This window comes from Nuphar pumila, chromosome 3 (genome assembly GCF_984573655.1).
Source record: "Nuphar pumila chromosome 3, dmNupPumi1.hap1.1, whole genome shotgun sequence".
Taxonomy (NCBI): domain Eukaryota; kingdom Viridiplantae; phylum Streptophyta; class Magnoliopsida; order Nymphaeales; family Nymphaeaceae; genus Nuphar; species Nuphar pumila.
Genome location: NC_143251.1, coordinates 95105860 through 95130565, shown reverse-complemented (window position 1 = coordinate 95130565; position 24706 = coordinate 95105860).

Genomic DNA, 24706 nt, shown 5'->3' with positions numbered 1-24706 from the left:
CTTGATAAATGGGGCAGTTTGATATCCTGGGAGCTTCTCTCATGATAATCTTTCTGCACTCTTTCGGGCTCTTTTGGGCTTTGGCTACATTCTCCTTCATTTTGGAGGTGTTCTGACTTTTTCTCTCTTTCTTTTCCCTCTCTTTCTCTCTTTTTTTTTTTCGAGAAGGGTATGTCACAAACTCCTTCAACTTAGAGATGTTTTGATCCTTCTTTGACGATATTGGCTCATGGGTTAGAGATCTTTGGATGATAGCTGAAATTAAATATCTTTTAGGGATTGTCGGGAGGTTCATCGAATCTGCCTTCATCTCGGCAGTGCTTTGGACTTTCCCTGGAAGGATCCATCACAAACTCCGTCATCTTGGAGATGTTTCAAATCTTCTTTGGCCCCGGGGGTCTATTCACTTAATTCGCCTTCATCTTGACGACAAGTGAGAGATCCCTTTTGCGGATATTTAATTGCAGCTTAGGAAATTTTGAGGAGACAGGGCTTGGATGAATTCTCTCTTTTTCTAGCGCTCAGGATATTTTCACTGCCTCATTTTCATAAGAATGGTCTTTAAAAATGTGTCATTGACTGCGATCAATATCAATCATCTATGGCTTTGCAAAAATATTGAATCTTCTTTTCTGGCCATATCGAGTATTTATCATTCATCCTTTTGGTTGGCCAATAGAAAGAATTTGGATTTTGAATCCTTCTTCACAAAAGCTTTGCCTTTTTGGAAGTAATACTGAAGGTAAACTGAGGTAAAAATTTATGCAATAAAATTCTGAAATCAACAAGTAGTTGATTGACAAATTGACAAAGTGTTCTTGAAATCCTTAGTAAAAGAGATCGCTTGACATCCGAGTTGACACATCCCTGACGATGGTACTCAATTTCGAAGGTAAATCCAATACAAAGTTGGAATTTTGAAGGTAAGTCCTGGCATAATGCTGGATTTTGAAGGTAAGCCTAACTCAAAAGCTGGTTTCGAAATCCCATCCGAATCAGGACTCAGTTTTTACAAGGAAAGTTGGAATATTCGAGTTGAAAACTCGAGCCTCCGAAGGTAAGCTAGTTTGGTTTCTAATGAGATGAAGTTCGAGTTGAAACCCAAATCTTCAAAGAAAAAACTAGGCCAATTCAGATTTTTGAGTCGAAACTCAAATATTCAGAGGAAAATTGGAAAGTTCGAGTGGGGGCTCGAATCTCAAAGGAAAACTGGGAAGTTCAGATTTTGAAGGAAAGAAAACTTGAGTTAAAACTCAAATCTTCGAAGTAAAGCATGAAAGTTCGAGTCAGGGCTCGAATCTCAAAAGGAAACTGGAAAGTTTAGATTTTGAAGGAAAGAAAACTTGAGTTAAAAACTCAAATTTTCAAAGGAAAGCTGGAAAGTTTGAGTCAGGGCTCGAATCTCAAAGGAAAATCTTTAATCAGAAGATTGATTTTTTGAAAATCGATAGTGCGAGAGCTGAGATTGAAAGTTTTGAGAATGGCCAGTTCGCGGACTGGATTATTTGACTTGCAATGAAAAAGACCATCATATTTAGATGTATGTGGTCTGATTTTCAGGATTAACCCCTTATCCTGAACGGGGATATGAATAGAAATTGGAAAATCATGGACAATAATTCAGGTTTATCCCTTAACCTGAAGGGGAATAAAATGGATGCAGAATTAATGCAAAATGAAATGCAAATGCACATGAAATGTAAATGAATGCAAAATTAATGCAAGTGGGTACATATACATGCAAAATGAGAGATTGGTTTATCCTGCCTGCATACAGAATGTTTGAAAACAAATTTTCAAAAGATGCCCCAGTGTAACTGGGAAGAGGGAATAAAATTTAAAGAAGGCTCTCTGCAAGGAAAAGTCTTGATTAGACTTTGAGGAAATTTTGGTTTGGGAGAAAAATGATATGGTAGACAATTGAAAGAATATCCCATTACTAGGGATGGAGTCGCTGCTGAAATCACGACAATTGTGTTGTCATTCTTTGTAAGAAAAATAACAACGGGAAATGTGCCTTGTTACCTAGGCGAGGTCGTCAACCATGAGGAAAACACCATTTTGAAGGAAAGATATCTCTTGAAAAAATAATCCGCAAACGAATTTAAAATAAGGAGAAGGCAAGTGGGTAAACAATTTCCACCGCAATAATCAAGGTATGCACGAGGACAATAAGGTGAAGAATTTTTGCAAATAGACAAAAGAATTGAAAATCCAATAAGAGAAAACATATGATTTTGGAAAATTGCAGGCAGGATGAAAATGCAACTGAAAATTCGATATCCAGTAGAACGAAAGTATGAAAAATCACCTGGAGTTTTGAAGGAAATTGGATACTTGGGAAAATCATCCATGGTTTGAGAAAATAAAAGGAAAAGATGAGAAATATGGGTATTTGAAAATATTTTTGGGAAAAATGTGAGAGGAATGAAGGTAACATACAATCACATCCTGCACAATCATTCATGCACATTCAGCACTCCCTAAAAGGTTGACTCTAGATGCATCATTTTGAAAACAGTTGTAGGAACCTAATCCTAACTCTAGGTTCAGATCATCTTTGTCCAATCCAGTTATGCCGATATACCCGAATCGAAATTCGAGGTACGTGGAATATAATCTCAACTCCGGTTCTAAGGTAAGGTTTTCCAACATCCTTGAGCGCCTACCGATATACTTCGGACTGTGGCCCGCGGTACGTGGTAGGGGGGTGTTAACCCAAATAGTTGGCCCAGTTGTGAGGCTCTGTCCCGAACTAGGGTTCTGGAAGAGAGCCCAGCAACGTGAAGACCGGGTAATGATAGGTAAGGGAGATCTTGAAAAATGATCACATGCAAGAAATAGAGGGCTCTAAGTCCTAGAGAGATAGATTTTGAATTTTTTTGAAGAAGCATACATTGTTTGCATTCATATCCTAAATTGAGGAGAGTTATATTTTGACCTAAGTCTATGAGAGTATGAAAATTTCTCCTCAATCTGGTCCTACCAAACCATGCCTAGTCTATATGCAGTCAATGTCAGCTAGGTCAGAATCTAGGCTCCTAGGTTTGCATGATATCAGAAAGTAAAAGAGCTGAGATTTTGTGAACATAATTTCAATAATTGAACTAAGTCAATCACAATTTAAGTCAGACAAGGACAGGTCCCATCACGGTCGCCAAACCTGTTATCGTCGCGAAATTTTTCCTGTCTTCCCTTCCTTGCGGAAGAGAGAGGAAAACGCTTTCGCGATTCAAACTTGACCGGATTTTGAAAATTCGTTTTGAAATACTCGCCTCCGTTTTGAAAATTGCGAGAAAATCCATGGGATGGGGCTCGACCTGTCGGTACGAGGTTCGACCGTTCCTGCCGCCTTTAACAGAGGTAATCGAACCAAGGACCAAAACTATGCTTGACTTAGTTAAATCATCAAAATCGTGTTCTATCCTAAATGCACAGAGAATTCAGGCATGTGCTATGAGGTTTTGGAAAATGTAAGTTGGAAAACATGATGCATGCTTGGAAAATGCTTTGGAGTTGGAAATAGTTCTAAGGCAAATGATGAAAATCAATTTCTCAAGAAAACTCAGATGGAAAGGATTGAAAATCTCGAGAAAGTTCATAAAGATGTGGAAAAATCATGAATGGATGAAAATCCAGAGAAAATGGAAAGAATTCTTGAGAAAAGGGTAAACATTTGAAGGGAAAATGCTTGTCAGGAAAAGCTTCAAGTTTTGAAAGCTTTCTTTGGAAAATGATTGAAATTCATTAGAAAATTCTTTGGAGAAGGAGAATTGAAATTTGGGAAATTGAAATTCTGGGAATCTTACCCTTGAAACACTTGGAAATCGATTTTGATCTTTGAGAAAGGTGAGAGACTTCTTTTGAAAATCTTGAGAAAATAACCTTTTCCATGGAAAACTGTGGAAAAACTTGACTTTGGAAAACCGATTTTGAAAAATTCTCAGAGTTTCTTGAGAAATCGATTTCTTGAGAAATCGATTTCTTGAGAATGAAACTTTCTTAAGAAAATCGCGAGAAAATCAATGATTTCATGATGCAAATGATATGAGTGAATGAATGCACTTTGAAAGATTTTCTAAGAAATTTGTTGGAAAAATGTGCATTAAGTCAAAATAAATCCTTCACATATCCTGACTGTGGCCATGAATATGTTCAGAGTTTAATTAATTTAATGCACAATACTTTGAAAATATTAGAAATATGATGTGCATTTTAAGATAGCCTAAGAGTGTAGGCTCAATGTGACTAGTAGAAAGATGATGGATCTGGGTCTCGTCCATATTCCGACTAGGGCCGTAAATATGGATTCCACCGAGTTCATCAACTCCCTAAGAGTTGGTGCACGTGTCATTCGTGTACATCCATAGTGCTTTTGAAATAAAATGCATGAATCACATAAGCAGGATATTGCATAAATTCAAACTATATGATATGCATCCTAGTCTAAGCAGAAAATTAAATCTCTTATTCCAAAATTTACATTATTACATCACTAAATAAATGAAATAAAATAAATTGCAGACTCTAGCTCCTTCTTTTGAATGTCTCTGCCAAACTTGAAATAAGGTTAGCTCAAATATGTGGGTTTTTCCAAGATTTTCCAATAATATTGTGAAATTATTGGACTTAATTGGATATAAACCCTATTTTCATGCTTCCTTGATATTTGAAATGATGTAAATGCAGAAAACTTAGTAGAAAATAGTTTAAAATTCGAAATTGTGGTCAAAATGACCAAAATACCCCTAATTATAAAGTTATACCTTTAAAATCAGGGTTTTTTGAAGAAAAACTTGGTAAAATTGAGATTTCGAAATTCAAATTGAATCAAATGATGATGAAATGCATGATGAGGAATGATGAAATGCTACTAAACACATTAGGACTGTAAAATCAGAATTTGACATTTTGCAATTTATCCAAAATAACGAATTTTGCTTGTTTTTCGCTTGGATCAGGGTCCCCCGGGGCCCTGTTTTGATATTATGGCTAAATCGAACGTCAAATGGATTCCAAATTACACCAAATTTGGTATTAAGCATCTACCTACTCTGATAAACATCCTAGAATGCTAAAAATCACGAAATGATATGATTTGAATGCTAAACGTTAAAGAAAGTCCTAAAAAGGGTGGATTTCGCCTATGGCCCCGAACCAAATGCAATGCTTAATATGATAATGCAAAATTTACACCATAAAAACTTTTGATATTTTGCAGACTTATAAAGGACCCGAAATGGAACACTTTTGGTTTTTATAGCCTCAGAATTTGAACTATGATGAGTTCGGTAACAGGGATTCAGTTCTGATGGAGGTAAAATTGACTTAATCTGATATAAAATGCTAACAAAATAGAAAACAACCATGGAAATTTCTGATATTTAACTGAACTGTTCACAACATCTACCGAAACAACTTTCATGTTCATGACTTTGGCATTTGATCAACAGAAATATGGATAAAAATATAACTTTTCATTCCTAAATCGACAGAACAGACAAATGTGACCAAACAGATGACTGACAAGAAAAATCCAAAACAGATATCAAAACTATTCTAAAAATCACAATATTTCAGATGAAAATAGAGGACATCCCGAACATGACATTCATTTTTACAGATTTGGATTTGGAGCAACACCCAAAGAGAACCCATAGCCCTAAGTCGATCCAAAGTCTCAGAGGCCCAAATCAGGCTCTGACACGTGTTCCGAACTTTTGGATTTTTGTGAGACATTAACAAAAGTCATAAAAATCGGAGAAAATCATGTTAAAAACTAAACATCCTACCGAGTTCAAAACATCTTTCAGGTCGAAAATTGGATCTTTTATGAGGGCGATCTTGATTTTACAAGTCGGAAATGAGTTTTTAGAATGCATCCCGGGTAACAAAACCCGACTTACCATTTTGAACGTTTACCGCAGTAACCGAATTCAAATATCTCTGAATTTTTGACACATTTCTAGAGACACCTAAAGGCGCATTACATGATTTTTTTAGAATTTTTAATAAAAAATAAATGCATGAAATGACGTGTGGACTGACTAACAAAAATAGAGAGCTATTGAAATTAAGCAGAATTGAAATAAATACCTAATTAAACCTAATTAACCTAAGAAACATGCTAAATTAACGAAATAAAATCTAAATTAAATTTAACTAAATGCATGAATACTATAAATCATCAAGGAAGCATAATTATATTTTTTTATATATGTCATTCTATGAGAATAGCTCAATCCATCCCTCGAATGAGGTCTTTCTTCAAAAGACAACACGAATCAAACCAAAGGCATTATCATGGTGAAATCAATAGGAATGGAGGCTTACCTTGTGTTCTCCAGCGGTTTTGGAACTCCCAAAAAGAGCGGCTACCTTGATAAGGGGTTCCAGAGGGGCGTGAATCCAAAGGACACCAAGAAAGAAAAAAATGGAATTATGAAGTTCAATTCTCAAATAGGGCTCTCTCTGAGATGGGCATGGGCTAGGGTATTTGTAGAAATTTTGGAGATTTTCAAAATTCAAAGACAGTGAATCTAGATCTTCCATGTGGCGCCATCTCAGGGCATGCCATTTTGATTTTTTGAGAAAATAAAAATGAGAATTTTGTGAGTGAGACACCTCAGCAGGGGAATTTGGAATTTTTCAAAAAGCTTGCTTGATTTTCTCTGCAGGAGTCTCCCAAATGGCGCCACCTCAGAGGATGTCCTCTTGGAGTTTGAAATTCAAAGCTTGGTTTTCCTGGAAGAAGGAGAGATTGCCATGTGGCGCCACCTCAGGGTGGCTCCACACTGCCATGTGTCAGAAGGTAGGAGTAGAGGAAGCAGAAGATGCCACCTTTGAGGGGTTTGAATTCTACTTTTTCTGATGAAATGAGAGACTGACATGTGGCGCCACCTCAAGGTGGCTCAACATTGACATGTGTCAGGAGGCAGGAGCTGAAGAAGCAGAAGACACCACCTCAGAGGGGTTGTCTTGGAGTTTGAAATTCAAATTCTGCTTTATTCTGGAAGGAGAAGAGACTGTCATGTGGCACCATCTCAGAGCATCTACATTGACATGTGTCATAAGGAAAGGCAGAGGATTCAGATGGTCCCACCTCAGAGAGAGTTTGAAATTTAAATTTTTGCTTTTTCTAGAGGAAAGGAGAGACTGGCATGTAGCGCCATCTCAGGGTGGCTCCTACAATGACATGTGGCAAGAGGGAGGAAAAGGAGGGAAAGGGACACGTGGCACCATCTCAAAAAATGAATTTAGGGAGGAGACTTCAGGATTTGCGCCACCTCAGGCTGAAGTTTGAATATTTGAATTGTTGTTTTTTATGAAGGAGGCAGAAAGTGACATGTGTCACTTGCTTTTTTTGAAGAAAGCAGAGAGAGACACGTGTCCCTTGCTTTTTCTAAGAAAAGCAGAGGGTGACATGTGTCACTTGCTTTTTTTGAGAAAAGCAGGGAGTGACATGTGTCACTTGCTTTTTCTGAGAAGAGCAGAGAATGACACGTGTCACTTGCTTTTTCTGAGGAAAGCAGGGAGTGACATGTGTCACTTGCTTTTTCTGAGAAAAGCAGGGAGTGACATGTGTCTGCTGCAGGAGAGAATACCTCAGATGGCGCCACCTCAAAAGGAGACAACTCTACTTTTTCTGGAGGAAGCTAGGAGTGACACGTGTCCTCTGCAGGAGACACACTTCAAATGGCGCCACCTCATAGGAGACAAGCTTTACTTTTTCTGGACAGGACAACACATGACACTTGGCATCTCAGGGTGATCTTTGGAATGACGCATGGCGCAGGGTGGAGATGGTGGATACTGACACATGGCATGGAATGACATGTGGCGGCTTCTTAAGGTAGCCCCACACTGACACTTGGCAGATAAATAGGAGGAGAGAGAAAAGACAAGTGGCCCCAATCCAGGGGACAAGGCTCCTATATTTTTGGGTTTTTCAAAATTCAGGTTTTTCAAAAGAAATTCCTATGTGGCACCACCTCAGTGTGGGTCCCACATTGCTTCTTTATTGAAATAAGGATAAAACAACTTCTTTTTGGAATTTTCATAAAATCTGGACTAATTGGTAAAATAAAAATTTTTGGAAAGAGTTGGCCCCTGTCGGGCGATTTTGTAAAAGAATGATAGTTGAAATAGTTTGACAAAAGGGCAAAATCTGAGATGAAATTTATTGAAAATTATCCAGATTGTTTTCCTGAGGAAATATTTTGAAATTCAGAGCCCTGGGGGTAAAATGGGAAGAATTGATAATTTTGAAGACCCAGGGTTTTGAAATCAATTTTGAAAAGGGTTGAAATTCAAATCTGGATTGAAAATTTTGAAATCGAGAGTTCTGGACCTCGAACTGACATGCTGTGCAGTGCAGTGATGTGAAATGCTCATGCAATGATATGAAATGACATGTCTTATGAAATATAATCTTGAACCAGGACTTGGAGATTCATGTCTCCTGTCAGGAGTAGAATTTTGAACATCTGAGCTAAAAATAGAGAAATTTTGAGAGTTGCAGATGCAAGTTAGACTTTTGCGAGTTCCGAGCTCAGAAAATGACCATTTTGCCCTCCAGCGATTCCAGATGCTGAATGATGATGCTTGGTGGAAATGTTGGGGAGGTGAGTGAAAATTTGGGGTGTTTACAGATGCCCCTCTTTGCTACTAAGCCGGCTTGTGGCCGAGCTTAGTGGCAAAGAAAAACACACCCAAGTTGGGCTATATATATAAAAAAAAGGCCCCAGTTAGAAGGATCTGACTGGGTGTGAAGAAATTGGCCCGAGGAAGATGATAGATATGAAGCGAAAAAATGGAGAGAAAAGACTCACTCTGTGAGAGTGAAATTCAGGTTTTTGCCCTTATCCTGGATGGGACAGAAATACCTTGTATGGAACGAAGCTCAGGTTTTAACCCTTAACCTGATTGGGGAATGGAATATCTCATCGAAATGAGACTCAGGTTTGTACCCTTATCCTGATCGGGCGGAAAATGGAATACCTCTTTGAATGAGGCTCAGGTTTGTACCCTTATCCTAATCGGGCGGAAAATGGAATATTTGAAAGGTGAATAAGCCAACTTTTTTTGAAGAGGAACGAGGCGATGGAAATGGAATTGTAAGAGGCAAATTGGGAAAATGATCAAGACGATCCGGAGAATTTTTCATCAGTGTGAAATATGAATATGGTAAGGAGTAAGACGACTCTTTCGACAGCGCGAAAGATGGACATGGCAATCTTTTGACAAGAATAAGGTAACTCTTTCGACAACGCGAAAGACAGATAAGGCAAACTCTTTCAGAGAAGAGTAAGGCAACTCTTTAGACAACGCAAAAGATGAATAAGGCAAATTTTCCAACGAAGAATAAGGCAACTCTTTCGGCAATGCGAAAGATGAACATACAGGTGATCCAAAGGAATAAGGCGATTCTTTCGATAACGTGAAAGATGTCAAAGGCAATCCAAAGGAACAAGGCGATTCTTTCGACAATGCGAAAGATGACAAAGGCAATCCAAAGGAACAAGACGATTCTTTCGACAACACGAAAGATGACAAAGGTAATCCAAAGGAGCAAGACGATTCTTTCGACAACGCGAAAGATGACAAAGGTAATACAAAGGAACAAGGCGATTCTTTCGACAATGCGAAAGATGTCAAAGGCAATCCAAAGGAGAAAGGCGATTCTTTCGACACCGCGAAAGATGACAAAGGTAATCCAAAGAAATAAGGCGAGTCTTTCGACACCGCGAAAGATGACAAAAGGCAATCCAAAGGAATAAGGTGATTCTTTCGACAACGCGAAAGATGACAAAGGTAATCCAAAGGAACAAGGCGATTCTTTCGACAACGCGAAAGATGATAAAAGGCAATCCAAAGGAACGAGGTGGTTCTTTCGACAATGCGAAAGATGACAAAGGCAATCCAAAGGAACAAGGCGATTCTTTCGACAACGCGAAAGATGACAAAAGGCAATCCAAAGGAATAAGGTGATTCTTTCGACAACGCGAAAGATGATAAAGGCAATCCAAAGGAATAAGGCTATTCTTTCGACAACGCGAAAGATGACAAAATGTGATCCAAAGGAGTAAGGCGAATGTTTCGACAACGCGAAAGATGCCAAAGGCTATCCTTTCGCAGAGAAGGCTAATCTTTCAACAACGTGAAAGATGATAAAGGCTATCCTTTCGGAGATAATGCTAATCTTTCAACAATGTGAAAGACGACAAAGGAAAATCTCTCGAAGGGGTCAAGATGCATCAATATGGACATCAAGCTCTCACTTAACATCAGGATAACTAGAAAATATTGTCAAAATGTTGAAAATTTTGTTGATTCAAAATAATTAAAAATGATGCTCATTGTTGTGAAAATATTCCTTCTTTTCTACCTGAAGTATTACCTCCAAACAGAATTGACTTCATAGAATCAAGATTTTGAATTCAAATTGCTTGTGATTGACCTTCTTCAAAGAAGTTATCAATTTCCTTGCTATGAACAAGAAAGAGAGAATTTAATATTATGAAAGCAATTGATGAAAGAATATTGATAATAGAATTTCACAAATTTAAAGAAGATTCTTGATAAATGGGGTAGTTTGATATCCTGGGAGCTTCTCTCATGATAATCTTTCTGCACTCTTTCGGGCTGTTTTGGGCTTTGGCTACATTCTCCTTCATTTTGGAGGTGTTCTGACTTTTTCTCTCTTTCTTTTCCCTCTCTTTCTCTCTTTTTTTTTTTCGAGAAGGGTATGTCACAAACTCCTTCAACTTAGAGATGTTTTGATCCTTCTTTGACGATATTGGCTCATGGGTTAGAGATCTTTGGATGATAGCTGAAATTAAATATCTTTTAGGGATTGTCGAGAGGTTCATCGCATCTGCCTTCATCTTGACAGTGCTTTGGACTTTCCCTGGAAGGATCCGTCACAAACTCCGTCATCTTGGAGATGTTTCAAATCTTCTTTGGCCCCGGGGGTCTATTCGCTTAATTCGCCTTCATCTTGACGACAAGTGAGAGATCCCTTTTGCGGATATTTAATTGCAGCTTAGGTAATTTTGAGGAGATAGGGCTTGGATGAATTCTCTCTTTTTCTAGCGCTCAGGATATTTCCACTGCCTCATTTTCACAAGAATGGTCTTTAAAAATGTGTCATTGACTGCGATCAATATCAATCATCTATGGCTTTGCAAAAATATTGAATCTTCTTTTCTGGCCATATCAAGGATTTATCATTCATCCTTTTGGTTGGCCAATAGAAAGAATTTGGATTTTGAATCCTTCTTCACAAAAGCTTTGCCTTTTTGGAAGTAATACTGAAGGTAAACTGAGGTAAAAATTTATGCAATAAAATTCTGAAATCAACAAGTAATTGATTGACAAATTGACAAAGTGTTCTTGAAATCCTTAGTAAAAGAGATCGCTTGACATTCGAGTTGACACATCCCTGACGATGGTACTCAATTTCGAAGGTAAATCCAATACGAAGTTGGAATTTTGAAGGTAAGTCCTGGCATAATGCTGGATTTTGAAGGTAAGCCTAACTCAAAAGCTGGTTTCGAAATACCATCCAAATCAGGACTCAGTTTTTACAAGGAAGTTGGAATATTCGAGTCGAAAACTCGAGCCTCCAAAGGTAAGCTAGTTTGGTTTCTAATGAGATGAAGTTCAGGTTGAAACCCAAATCTTCATAGGAAAAACTAGGCCAATTCAGATTTTTGAGTCGAAACTCAAATATTCAGAGGAAATATGGAAAGTTCGAGTCGGGGCTCGAATCTCAAAGGAAAACTGGGAAGTTCAGATTTTGAAGGAAAGAAAACTTGAGTTAAAACTCAAATCTTCGAAGGAAAGCAGGAAAGTTCGAGTCAGGGCTCGAATCTCAAAAGGAAACTCGAAAGTTTAGATTTTGAAGGAAAGAAGACGAGTTAAAAACTCAAATTTTTAAAGGAAAGCTGGAAAGTTTGAGTCAAGGCTCAAATCTCAAAGGAAAATCTTTAATCAGAAGATTGAATTTTTGAAAATCGATAGTGCGAGAGCTGAGATTGAAAGTTTTGAGAATGGCCAGTTCCCGAACTGGGTTATTTGACTTGCAATGAAAAAGACCATCATATTTAGATGTATGTGGTCTGATTTTCAGGATTAACCCCTTATCCTGAACGGGGATATGAATAAAATTGGAAAATCATGGAAAATAATTCAGGTTTATCCCTTAACCTGAAGGGGAATAAAATGGATGCAGAATTAATGCAAAATGAACTGCAAATGCACATGAAATGTAAATGAATGCAAAATTAATGCAAGTGGGTGCATATACATGCAAAATGAGAGATTGGTTTATCCTGCCTGCATACAGAATGTTTGAAAACAAATTTTCAAAAGATGCCCCAGTGTAACTTGAAATTCCACTAGAGGGGGGGTGAATAGTGAAATATGATAATGATCGATAAGATAAAAATAATTATGCAATAAGGCACAACACATAAAACACAGAAGTTATACTGGTTCGGTCAGTATCCAGACCTACATCCAGTCCCCAAGCAAACCACTTGAGATTTCCACTATAACATCCGAGTCACCGGATAAATAGTGCAACACCCTCTTCCCAAGAGGTCTTCTTCTCTCAACAGAGAAGGGGCACACCCTCTTCCCAAGAGGTCTTCTTCTCTCAACAGAGAAGGGCAACACCCTCTTTCATAGAGTCTACTTCTTTAAACAAAGAAGGAATACAGTGAATAACAGAGTTACAATACTTCCTATAGAACCTTCAGAATGATATGAATGCACGAATGAAGGATTCTCAGAAATGATCTGTTTGTCACTCAGAGGATACTCTTTGTCAAAGAGCTGGACTTGACTTTTTCTCTTTTCTTTCTTTTTCTTTTTTCTCTTTCTTTTTCAAGGCTCTCTTTTCAAATCACGAATAGAAATTTTTCTCTTTGTAAGCTCACACGTCTATTCCATTTCCTTGTCTGAATAGTTTATTTGAGTGTGTTTATATAGCCTTTTAAAAAGTAGTCGTTACATTTTGGAATTATAACTTTTTTAAATGTGAAATGTTATGTCATTTCAAAAATATCTTTTAGAGAAGTTGGAGAATGCCTTTTTCCATAAGAGTAAAATAGAGGGTACACTAGTCGTTGTATTATTTTAGGTAATACATATTTTATGTAAAAAGTCTATTTCTTACAATAGTACATTGAACGTTGGGTTGTAGTTTTGTCTTTATTCTAATTAATGATTTAAGGTACATTAGTACTTCTTTGCTTTAAATGAGTGTAAGTACTATGAGTGTTTTGAGATATTTATTTGTACATAGTCATGTCAAGTGTTTTCTTTATGTTGTATTTTTCAAAGTCTCCAGAGAGAATAAGGACCAAAAGAAGGTCGACATTCTTTGAGAAGGATATTAACAAGGATTTGTTACAGAAGGCATTTAATGCTTTGTAGAGAGAATGATGACTTCAAGTAAGTCGACATTCTATGGTTATGAAAAAAAGGTAACTAGAGTCCTTTCAAAAACATATTTTATTTGTTTTTCTTATGTGTAGCCGATTTATGTTTTTGTCTTCTTCTTGTATTAAGAAACATTTCATTAAAGAAGGTAACTAAAGTCTTTTTAAAAAACATTTTTTATTTGTTTTTCTTATGTAGTCGATTTTATGTTTTTGTCTTCTTCTTAAAAAATATTTCTTTAAAGAGGGAAACTAAAGTCTTTTCAAAAACATATTATATTTGTTTTCTCCATGTAGTCGATGTTATGTTTTTGTCTTTTTCCTACATTCCTTTTTTTCATGTTGTCTTGTATATAGTATAAGGTACAATTATTATATGACAAAATATCTTTTTCATGAAAGGTTGTAAGAAGGTACAATTATTACTTTTCAAAAAGGAGCTTTTTGAAACTATCGTATACTTTTATGATATAGTGTTTATGAATGAGTATGTAATATGCAATATGCAAGTTCCTGAAGGTTCTGTTACATATGACTCTAAAGAAGAAAAAAGTCTTCATCTTGAGGTAGCCGATCTCTTCATTTGAACTTTAGGAAAGCATGGCTTATCAAGCTTTTTCTTCAAGGAGTATGATTGCACCATAGTTGTACTTGAACAGGAAGTCTCCATCCTTATTGGGTGAGATATCCTTGCATCAAATACTCGTTAGATTTATGGCAACACATATTCAGTCATAATATAACATTATTTCAAGAGAACATATTATCATATATATAAAATCAAATGATACAGTGTATCATATTATGTGACATCAAAACCGAATTTCTCAACATTCTCCCCCTTTTTGATGATGACAAAATATGCTCCCCCTGTCAAAAAGACATTATGCATAGAAATAATAGTATGATAAAAAAGTTTGAAATAATGTTTAAAGAGAACATTTCTCCAATAATGGAGACAGGTTTTCTCCCCCTTTGTCATGGACAAAAAGGAGGGATCAGAGTAAAAAAAATATTACAGACCGAAAGTATAAAAGTAATTTAAAAGTTATTACAGATAAAAAAAATGAGTTTATCTCGAAGGTGGAGAAGGTGAATGTGGTCGGTTGGCACGATTCCGCTTGCGAGTCTGCTGCAGCAGGGCTTGATTACGAAGGATTCGATCCTGAGTTTGCTCGATATCCATCATAGCAGAAAAGTAATTGAAGGAGGATATTGGATCTGCTTCATCAGAGCCGGGCATGTGCAGGGACCTTAGATTGAAGGTGGTACCATCGAGGACTTGAGAGGGACGGAGGATGACTTCGTTGTGAAGTGGTACTTTGAAGTATTTGAGAATGGGAGTTACGAAACACCCAAAAAGAAGAGGCTCGAATTTATGATAACGAATAAAGAGGTCGAAAAGAATGGATGACCAATTTATCGGAAGAGACGAAAAGATTGCGTAGATAAGAAGAGAGATTTTTCGAGGAACTAACCCCTGGCGGGGGCGCTTGGGATAGATGTTGTGGAGAAGAATCTGGGTACCTTAGATCTGCGGAGGTGATCACATTGGTGGAGGAGGAAGCCATTATCGAATGTCTTGAAAATAAAGCACTAGGAGAGAAAGGAGCTTGAACCGAGAGAAAGTTTTTATAAGGATAGAAAAGTTCGAATGGAATGGTAAGAGATGAACCAATTGATTAAATAGAAGGAAGAAAATAATTGTTGATATGAAATGAATGACATTGGAAGTGAGTAATTTTTAGATTTTAGTCAAATAAGGAAATCCGTGAGTAGTAAGTTAAGAGACTTGTGAATGACAAATCAAATCGATGTTTAAGGATAGTGTATTATATTAGATTGAGAAGGACATAGTATTGAAATATATAGATTTTACTATGGGTGAGTTTATCGACTAGTGAGAGAAGCCATTAATAGAGTATGGGGTGTCATGTTGAACCAAAAAAAAGAGTGATTGATCTTGAAAATAATGGCCTAATAAAACAAGCAACTTTTTACTCTATGTGGAGGGATTCTAAATTCGTGAATAAAAAGATGATATGGATATGTAGGGAAGAGAGAAAGGTGATAAAGGACAACATTTACTTGATTTAGATATGACATAAAGTAGAGTTAGAATAAATAAAGGTTTGCTTGGAGACAAGACTTTAATGATTCTCGATTTTAGTGAGATATACAATAAGAGAGAGACAAGGTCACGGATGGAAAGAAAAGTCATGATTGCTTATTTAATATAGAAATATTTTTTTATGGAAATAGGTCATAGGGTGATCATGTGATGTGTACTTTGAAAGATATGACATTTTAAAGAAAAGAGTGCCTTAAAAAATGTTTCATGATTAATGTGTTTTCATATTTGTAATTTTTATGAGTATACGTAGATATGAGAAGGACACATTTTGACTTTGACTAGTGGTAAGAGAGATGATGAGACAAAAAGGAGAAGGAGTCAAAAGTATATAAGAATTGATAGGAATAGACATGGAGGAGTCGGATTAAAAAAAATATAATAAAAAATGTATTCGAGAGATGAAATGAGGAGACAAAGAAATATTTATGAGTGAAGAGTAATAATTGTGAGTTGTCATAGAGAGAAATGAGATGACATATATGGATTTTTGAGTAGGATAAAGAAGTAATAAAAAACATGATTGATGAAAGACATAATGTTATGATTGATATGAATTATTGTTTATATTCTTAAAGAGGTTCGATTTGAGGAAGTTCATAGTTATTAGAGAATAAGGTTAAGTTTTAAACAAGAATTGACAAGAATGGAGGCTCAATTTGTATATGAGAGAGATGATAATAGATAGTTTGTCGGGCTATGATATAACAAATGATATAGTAAAAACAATTTACGTGAGAATATAGCAACTAGATCTTTTAGAAAAGGTAAAAGGACCAAAAAGAGTCATTCGATTCTAACTAATGAAAAGTATGAGTTCTCATAAACTAAGTAGAGAGGTGAAACAATTTATCGTAAGAAAAGTTTTCATAAAAGGACAAAAATAATAAAGGAGTTGAGTGATGTGAACATTGTTAGAATAGCTTTTAATATAATTAGTTTTTTTATGGATATGAGAGAAAGGAGATAGGACAAAGAGTCATAATGGATGTGCACTTGAAGGATGACAAGTTGAAAGACATAAAGAATGTGTCTTATAAGAATATGAAGAGCACGTGAATATGGAAACTTAGTTTGACTAACAAAAATCGATACGAAGGAAAGCTATTTAAGATTTAAACAAAACTTATAAGAGGTATTATAATAAGTGTGATTAATTTATAAGTCACTTAGTTTGCATATTCCTAGTTCTCTTCTAATTCGTGTGAAGTCTTCATGTTTTAATGGTTTAGTGAATATGTCTGCTAACTGTTGATTAGTGGGTATGAATTCTAGTTTAATTATGTTGTTTAAGACTTGTTCTCTTAAGAATTGGTGTCTTATTTGAATATGCTTAGTTCGTGAGTGTAAAATAGGATTCTTAGATAGGTTTATAGCACTCGTATTATCACAGAAAATAGTTGTATTTTCAAAATTTAAACCAAAATCTTTTAAAGTTTGTTTCATCCAGATGACTTGTGTACAGGCTAGGCTAGCAGCAATGTATTTGGCTTCAGTAGTTGATAAGGATACACAGTTTTGTTTCTTACTGAACCATGATACTAGTGAGTGCCCTAGCATGTGACATGTTCCACTTGTGCTTTTTCTGTCAGATTTACTTCCAGCAAAGTCAGCATCCCTGTATGAGATTAGATCAAATGTAGAGGATTTTGAATAGAATAATCCAAAATCAACTGTGTCTTTTAAATATCTCATTATTCTTTTTACAGCTTTAAGATGTGATTCTTTTGGATTTGACTGAAATCTAGCACACAAGCAAACACTAAACATTATATCTGAACGGCTAGGAGTTAAATAAAGAAGTGATCCTATCATACCTCGGTATACCTTTGTATCAACAGACTTACCATCTTCATCTTTGTCCAACACAGTAGTAGTGCTCATAGGAGTAGATTTTGAAGCAGTTGAGTTCATGTTGAACCTCTTCAGAAGTTCACGAGCATACTTAGATTGATTGATGAAAACTCCATCCTTGGTTTGCTTAATATGCAGTCCAAGAAATTAGGTGAGTTCTTCCATCATACTCATTTTGAATTCCTTCTGCATGGACTTAGAAAAATCTTCACAGAGAGTGTTGTTAGAAGATCCAAAGATGATGTCGTCGGCATAAATTTGAACGATTAGGGTATGATTATTCACTACTTTGACAAATAGTGTAGAATCTGCTTTGCCAACAGAAAAACCAGTTTTTAATAAAAAGGTTTTAAGTCTTTCGTACCAAGCACGAGGTGCTTGTTTTAAACCATATAAAGCATGTTTGAGTTTAAAAACATGATCTGGGTATTGTTCATTTTCAAATCCTGGAGGTTGTTTTACATAAACTTCTTCATTTATAAAACCATTTAAGAAAGCACTTTTAACATCCATTTGATATAATTTGAAATCCATATAGCTTGCATATGCTAAAAGCATTCTAATAGATTCAAGTCTAGCAACAGGAGCAAATGTTTCATCAAAATCAATACCTTCCTCCTGGTTGTATCCTTGAGCTACTAGTCTGGCCTTGTTTCTTATAACATTACCTGTTTCGTCTAGCTTATTTCTGAAGATCCATCTTGTCCCAATGATTGGATGATCCTTTGGTCTAGGTACAAGATCCCAAACGTCATTTCTTTGGAATTGATTCAGTTCTTCAGTCATGGCTAGCATCCAGAACTCATCAATGATGGCTTCATCAATCTTCTTTGGTTCAAGTTGAGAAATGAATGCCATGTTTGCAATCCGTTCTAGCTGAGCTCTAGTTTGAACCCCCTTTGTTAGTTCTCCCAAAATCTGCTTTTGAGGATGATCTTTGATATCGACAAAGGTTCTTTGATGATCATCTTCATTAGACTTAGCTGTGTTATCTAAAAATAAATCTGTACTTTCAACATCATCATCATTAGTTTGTATATGAACAGATTGATCAATAGATTCACAAAAACTAACATGCATAGATTCTTCAATAGTATTATGACTCTTATTAAAAACTCTGTATGCTTTACTATGACTTGAATATCCTAAGAATATGCCTTCAACAGATTTAGCATCAAACTTATCCAGGCTATCTTTTGTGTTTAGGATAAAGCATTTACATCCAAAGACTTTGAAATAGTCTATTCTTGGAGTTTTGTCATAGAATAGTTCATAGGGAGTTTTATTTAATAAGGGTCTAATGAGAACTCTATTTGTTATGTAGCATGCAATATTAACAGCTTCTACCCAAAAAGATTTTGCAAGATTATTGTGTTGGAGCATAGTCCTGGCAGATTCTTGAAGGGTTCTATTCTTTCTTTCTACTACACCATTTTGAGGTGCAGCTCTAAGAAAGGCAAAGTTATGAGAAATACCATGCAAGTTACAAAAATTTTCAAAGAGTTCATTTTCAAATTCTCCTCCATGGTCACTACGGATTTTAACAATAGAACAAGATTTTTCGTTTTGTAATTTTGTACATAAGATTTCAAACTGACAAAACGTGTCACTTTTGTTTTTCAAAAATATTACCCAAGTAAACCTTGAGTAATCATCTACAATGACAAAAGCATATCTATTATGATTAAGGCTAGCTACCCTAGAAGGACCAAAAAGGTCCAGATGGAGAAGCTCTAAAGGTCTTTTACTTGAAATGACATTTTTTTATTTGAAAGAAGATTTTGACAATTTTCCTAATTGACATGCATCACAAAAATAATCTTTTTTAAAAGATATGTTGGGTAACCCACGTACTAACTTATCTTTAGCTAGTTTAGACATGTATTTAGAATTGACATGACCCATTCTCATGTGCCATAGATGTTGAGTGTCATTATTAGCTATGAGGCAATGTTCTGTGATGTTTTCTAGGTATAGTTCATACATATTATTCTTTCTTATACCTTTTAAGATGATGTTTTTATTGGTGTCAGCTATGAGGCATGCATCATGATTAAAGCTGACATTATAACCTGTGTCACACATTTGACTGATACTAAGTAGGTTATGTTTTAAGCCTTCAACAAGGAGAACGTCTTTGATAAGAGGTTTATCTAAGTTACCAATATTTTCAATACCAATTATCAAACCTTTGTTGTTATCTCCAAAGGTGACGGTTCCTCCTTGTTTATGATGAAGAACAGCAAAAAGGTCTGGATGTCCTGTCATGTGCTTTGAACATCCACTATCTAGTATCCATCTGTTCTTCTTTTTTGGAGCCTGCAAAACATTAAGTAAATCTCCTTTTTGGTACCCAATCAGGTCCTTTTTTGTTAGACTTTGGAACCCATATCCATTTGGATTTGGGTTTGTCTATATCTTTAGGGGAGTTAGAAAGATTATCATTATAATACTCCTTATTTGGTTCAAATGAACTTTTCACAAACGTGGTCTTTTGATTCATACAAGAAGGTTTTTTGAAATGAGAATAGCCAATACCATTCTTGTAAAAAGAGACCTTCTGAGAGGATAAGAGTTTATCCAAGTTCTCTTTACCTTTAGTAAACTTGAAAACCGTTTTTATGAGGTTCTCAGTTTTACTTTTTAGCTCTGAAATTTCTACTTGCATATTTTTAGTTTTGGAGCTAGTAGAAAAAATTTCAGATGTAAGCATAAGATTCTTCTTTTTTAACTCAGAATTTTCACTGCTGAGTTTTTCATTCTCTTGGGAAAGCTTTAAATTTTCAGATTTTAAAACTTTATTTTTGAAACTCAACTTTCTAGATTCTTCAAATAGTTCTTGAAAAGCATCTAGAAGTTCTCCAAAGGAAAAATCAGAGATTTCACTTACCGAACTTTCGTTTGCCATGAAGCACATATTTGCAGTTTCGGCTTCATCATCACTTGACTCTTCACTAGTGGATGGTTCTGAATCATCCCATTGAGCATGCAGAGCCTTTTTCTTGAAGAACCTCTTTTTTGGTTCCTCAGTTTTGGACTTTCTTTTGAGAAGGGGACAGTCACGTTTTAAGTGGCCTGGCTTATTACACTGAAAGCACATGGGATCTTCTTTAAGATCTTTTCTTTCCTTGTGCCTGTTTGGAAGCCGGTTCCTTCTCATGAAGCACTGGAATTTTCTGGTAAGTAGCGCAATTTTTTATTCTTTATCTGAGTCTTCATCCTCAGATAGGGCTGGGAAAGCTAGAGTTTTCTTTCCTGGTTGCTCTTCTTCCCTTCTTTCTTTCATGTGGACTTCATAGGCCATAAGATTGCCTATTAAGTCGTCCAATGTAAGCTTAGATAAATCTTGAGCTTCTTCAATAGCAGTAGTCTTTTTCTCCCAATCAGTTGTGAGAGATCTCAAGATTTTCTTCACCTTTTCAGTCTGGGAATATGTTACACCCAGAGATTTCAGATCATTGGTGATATTGGTGAATCTGGTAAACATCTCTGTGATGGGTTCATCTTTGTTCATTTTGAACAACTCATATTTTCTAACTAGAGATGAGATTTTGGCTTCTTTTACTTTGTTGGTTCCTTCATGAATAACCTCCAAAGAATGCCAAATGTCATATGCAGATTCACATATAGATATTTTGTTGAATTCATTCTGATCAATGGCACAATATAAGGCATTCATAGCCTTTGCATTTAGGTTTGCCATTTTCTTTTCTTCATCAGACCATAAGTTATAGTCTGCGGATGGAGATGTGTATGGATGCTCAACAATTTTCCATACAGCAAAGTCTAGGGATTTGAGAAAGATAGCCATTCTACACTTCCAATATCCATAGTTGGAGCCATTGAAGAAAGGAGGACGAGATGCGTGTTGACCTTCAATATCACGAGCATAAGAGGTAGATGCCATTTGTGCTGAAAGACTTGTTACGTCGAAACCAGCAAACCTGCTCTGATACCAAATGAAATTCCACTAGAGGGGGGGTGAATAGTGAAATATGATAATGATCGATAAGATAAAAATAATTATGCAATAAGGCACAACATATAAAACACAGAAGTTATACTGGTTCGGTCAGTATTCAGACCTACATCCAGTCCCCAAGCAAACCACTTGAGATTTCCACTATAACATCCGAGTCACCGGATAAATAGTACAACACCCTCTTCCCAAGAGGTCTTCTTCTCTCAACAGAGAAGGGGCACACCCTCTTCCCAAGAGGTCTTCTTCTCTCAACAGAGAAGGGCAACACCCTCTTTCACAGAGGTCTACTTCTTTAAACAAAGAAGGAATACAGTGAATAACAGAGTTACAATACTTCCTATAGAACCTTCAGAATGATATGAATGCACGAATGAAGGATTCTCAGAAATGATCTGTTTGTCACTCAGAGGATACTCTTTGTCAAAGAGCTGGACTTGACTTTTTCTCTTTTCTTTCTTTTTCTTTTTTCTCTTTCTTTTTCAAGGCTCTCTTTTCAAATCACGAATAGAAATTTTTCTCTTTGTAAGCTCACATGTCTATTCCATTTCCTTGTCTGAATAGTTTATTTGAGTGTGTTTATATAGCCTTTTAAAAAGTAGTCGTTACATTTTGGAATTGTAACTTTTTGAAATGTGAAATGTTATGTCATTTCAAAAATATCTTTTAGAGAAGTTCGAGAATGCCTTTTTGCATAAGAGTAAAATAGAGGGTACACTAGTCGTTGTATTATTTTAGGTAATACATATTTTATGTAAAAAGTCTATTTCTTACAATAGTACATTGAACGTTGGGTTGTAGTTGTCTTTATTCTAATTAATGATTTGAGGTACATTAGTACTTCTTTGCTTTAAATGAGTGTAAGTACTATGAGTGTTTTGAGATATTTATTTGTACATAGTCATGTCAAGTGTTTTCTTTATGTTGTGTTTTTCAAAGTCTCCAGAGAGAATAAGGACCAAAAGAAGGTCGACATTCTTTGAGAAGGATATTAACAAGGATTTGTTACAGAAGGCATTTAATGCTTTGTAGAGAGAATGATGACTTCAAGTAAGTCGACATTCTATGGTTATGAAAAAAAGGTAACTAGAGTCCTTTCAAAAACATATTTTATTTGTTTTTCTTATGTGTAGCCGATTTATGTTTTTGTCTTCTTCTTGTATTAAGAAACATTTCATTAAAGAAGGTAACTAAAGTCTTTTTAAAAAACATTTTTTATTTGTTTTTCTTATGTAGTCGATTTTATGTTTTTGTCTTCTTCTTAAAAAATATTTCTTTAAAGAGGGAAACTAAAGTCTTTTCAAAAACATATTATATTTGTTTTCTCCATGTAGTCGATGTTATGTTTTTGTCTTTTTCCTACATTCCTTTTTTTCATGTTGTCTTGTATATAGTATAAGGTACAATTATTATATGACAAAATATCTTTTTCATGAAAGGTTGTAAGAAGGTACAATTATTACTTTTCAAAAAGGAGCTTTTTGAAACTATCGTATACTTTTATGATATAGTGTTTATGAATGAGTATGTAATATGCAATATGCAAGTTCCTGAAGGTTCTGTTACATATGACTCTAAAGAAGAAAAAAGTCTTCATCTTGAGGTAGCCGATCTCTTCATTTGAACTTTAGGAAAGCATGGCTTATCAAGCTTTTTCTTCAAGGAGTATGATTGCACCATAGTTGTACTTGAACAGGAAGTCTCCATCCTTATTGGGTGAGATATCCTTGCATCAAATACTCGTTAGATTTATGGCAACACATATTCAGTCATAATATAACATTATTTCAAGAGAACATATTATCATATATATAAAATCAAATGAGACAGTGTATCATATTATGTGACATCAAAACCGAATTTCTCAACATAACTGGGAAGAGGGAATAAAATTTAAAGAAGGCTCTCTGCAAGGAAAAGTCTTGATTAGACTTTGAGGAAATTTTGGTTTGGGAGAAAAATGATATGGTAGACAATTGAAAGAATATCCCATTACTAGGGATAGAGTCGCTGCTGAAATCACGACAATTGTGTTGTCATTCTTTGTAAGAGAAATAACAACGGAAAATGTGCCTTGTTACCTAGGCGAGGTCGTCAACCATGAGGAAAACACCATTTTGAAGGAAAGATATCTCTTGAAAAAATAATCCGCAAACGGATTTAAAATAAGGAGAAGGCAAGTGGGTAAACAATTTTCACCGCAATAATCAAGGTATGCACGAGGACAATAAGGTGAAGAATTTTTGCAAATAGACAAAAGAATTGAAAATCCAATGAGAGAAAACATATGATTTTGGAAAATTGCAGGCAGGATGAAAATGCAGCTGAAAATTCGATATCCAGTAGAACGAAAGAATGAAAAATCACCTGGAGTTTTGAAGGAAATTGGATATTTGGGAAAATCATCCATTGTTTGAGAAAATAAAAGGAAAAGATGAGAAATATGGGTATTTGGAAATATTTTTGGGAAAAATGTGAGAGGAATGAAGGTAACATACAATCACATCCTGCACAATCATTCATGTACATTCAGCACTCCCTAAAAGGTTGACTCTAGATGCATCATTTTGAAAACAGTTGTAGGAACCTAATCCTAACTCTAGGTTCAGATCATCTTTGTCCAATCCAGTTATGCCGATATACCCGAATCGAAATTCGAGGTACGTGGAATATAATCTCAACTCCGGTTCTAAGGTAAGGTTTTCCAATATCCTTGAGCGCCTACCGATATACTTCGGACTGTGGCCCGCGGTACGTGGTAGGGGGGTGTTAACCCAAATAGTTGGCCCAGTTGTGAGGCTCTGTCCCGAACTAGGGTTCTGGAAGAGAGCCCAGCAACGTGAAGACCGGGTAATGATAGGTAAGGGAGATTTTGAAAAATGATCACATGCAAGAAATAGAGGGCTCTAACTCCTAGAGAGATAGATTTTGATTTTTTTTTAAGAAGCATACATTGTTTGCATTCATATCCTAAATTGAGGAGAGTTATATTTAGACCTAAGTCTATGTGAGCATGAAAAATTCTCCTCAATCTGGTCCTACCAAACCATGCCTAGTCTATATGCAGTCAATGTCAGCTAGGTCAGAATCTAGGCTCCTAGGTTTGCATGATATCAGAAAGTAAAAGAGCTGACATTTTATGAACATAATTTCAATAATTGAACTAAGTCAACCACAATTTAAGTCAGACAAGGACAGGTCCCATCACGGTCGCCAAACTCGTTATCGTCGCGAAATTTTTCCCGTCTTCCCTTCCTTTCGGAAGAGAGAGGGAAACGCTTTCGCGATTCAAAC